Source organism: Armigeres subalbatus, chromosome 3 (genome assembly GCF_024139115.2).
Source record: "Armigeres subalbatus isolate Guangzhou_Male chromosome 3, GZ_Asu_2, whole genome shotgun sequence".
NCBI classification, from domain to species: Eukaryota; Metazoa; Arthropoda; class Insecta; order Diptera; family Culicidae; genus Armigeres; species Armigeres subalbatus.
In genome coordinates this window covers 162,161,087-162,162,890 of record NC_085141.1, presented here as the reverse complement: position 1 = coordinate 162,162,890, position 1,804 = coordinate 162,161,087, and the positions used below count along the sequence as shown (strand labels likewise).

At 35.4% G+C, this 1,804-nt stretch overlaps 1 long non-coding RNA gene across 1 annotated transcript; it reads right to left on the bottom strand.

The window, feature by feature from the left end:
- Nucleotides 1-612: 612 nt before the first annotated feature.
- LOC134225726 (uncharacterized) lies at nt 613-1,076 on the bottom strand. The gene is made up of 3 exons (XR_009983313.1): nt 988-1,076; nt 815-932; nt 613-746 (listed from the first exon to the last, which is right to left on the bottom strand). It is a non-coding gene; the product is annotated as an uncharacterized LOC134225726 (long non-coding RNA).
- Nucleotides 1,077-1,804: the final 728 nt, after the last annotated feature.

The window sequence follows — 1,804 nt, the reverse complement described above, 5'->3', positions numbered from 1 at the left end:
ACCACTTTAGCATGTTCTGAATAAAACTTGAAGAGATAGACCGTTTGTGTCCTAATAATCCACATTTTCCAACTCACATCAACAATTCGGAATGAAAAATTGCATTATTTATTAATAGGAGTCCTTGTGTAAATCACAGTATTGGTATTACAAAATCAAACACCACCTAAATTGGTCGAGTGGAGTTAAAAGGCATGGAAAATTGTTTATACCCGGGTTTCCTATCAAAATTCGTTTTTGGGTGAGCAGTGAGCACATATACAGGCTGCAGTTACACTACAGTGCACAAGGAAGACAAAAATATATATCGATACTCGTAAATATTTTGTATATTGAAATCCGTACACATATAATGAATAAAACATCTTAAATAACACACCTTCAAGCACATATTTGTAGATAATCTCCACTTATTTGATTCTTCCAGACCTCCCTTCAGGTTGCACAGGAACCAATGTCTGCTTATGTAAACCGATGCACATATTGCTTATCTTTAGCTGCATTCTGAACTATTGCTGAACCGCGGAACGTTGCTGCATCTTGATATGATCGATCGGACGGACAAACGGTCTTAAAATGTTATATCCTCAAATTAATTGACCATATACTTTACTTTTTCGGAAATAATATTTAAGCTTGATTCGTCCAGACCCGAAGTGTTCATTGATGATCTCCAACCGATGTACCCACCGAGGAACGGCCTAGTCTCGAAAAAAATTGTTTGATGAGTTTCCGCTTCGAAGTTGCTATAAGAACAAAACCTCTCTTCAGTAGTACATATAGATATACACTCTGATGTATAATTGAAACTTACATAATTGTTTAAACCGGTAGGCGCTGGCCTAATCGTACACATCCGTCATTTCTCAACACTCCAGCGCTCTATCCATTTTCCACATCCTCCGGAAAGCATAATTGAATATACATGCCATCTATAATAAAATGTATTTTTATCACAAATGTTCAATTTTATTGGAACTAACTCACCGATTGATTAAAATAGCACAAATTATTGAAAAAAAAACATAAAAGGTGTTGAAAGAATTAAAATTTGAGATGCTATACCAAGATTGTTTGTTTTGTTTTTGAAATACGTTTGAACTATAGATAGTAGAATCTATAGATGAGCGAATGCATGGCTGAGTCGATTTTTTTGCCCGTGCGCACGCGCATATGACGTCACAGCCCTTAACGTTTCCATTGAAATCGTGACGTCATGCTCGTTTGGAGACACGTTTGACAGTTCGTTTGGAGACAGAGGATTTATCTTCGCTCATCTATATATTCCACTATCTATAGTTTGAACCGTTTGACCTCGTTTGACATTGCACCTATCGGATTTTATTACAATGTTGCCAGTTCTATTGTAGAGGCAAATTTAGCTATTTTGTTCATCATTATTAAAATTATATTATTCAGTCTACAAACAATGAAAATGAAATTAATAAATAAGAACCTTAGGGTAAAATCAGCAGTAATTCAAATCGTTTGGGGCTGTCAGTTTGAATATGAATCTGAAACATTCATTTTCCCAGCAGCTGTTCTAGATTTATTTTTTATACCAGTCAAATGTCAAAAAAATAAAACTGGTATAACGCTCCGTTCTATTTTCTGCTGATTTGAACCACGATTGAATCACGAGATTCAAATATTTTCCAATTGTTTTGGTTTATGAATGCGTCATTATATCTAGGGATCAATCCACTTTGCAATTACGGCGCCTTTCTTGGCGCCAACATGATGATTTCTTTTAATTGAAAATTTGAAAAACATGAATGGAACACTGCTGGGGAAACCAGCGAGT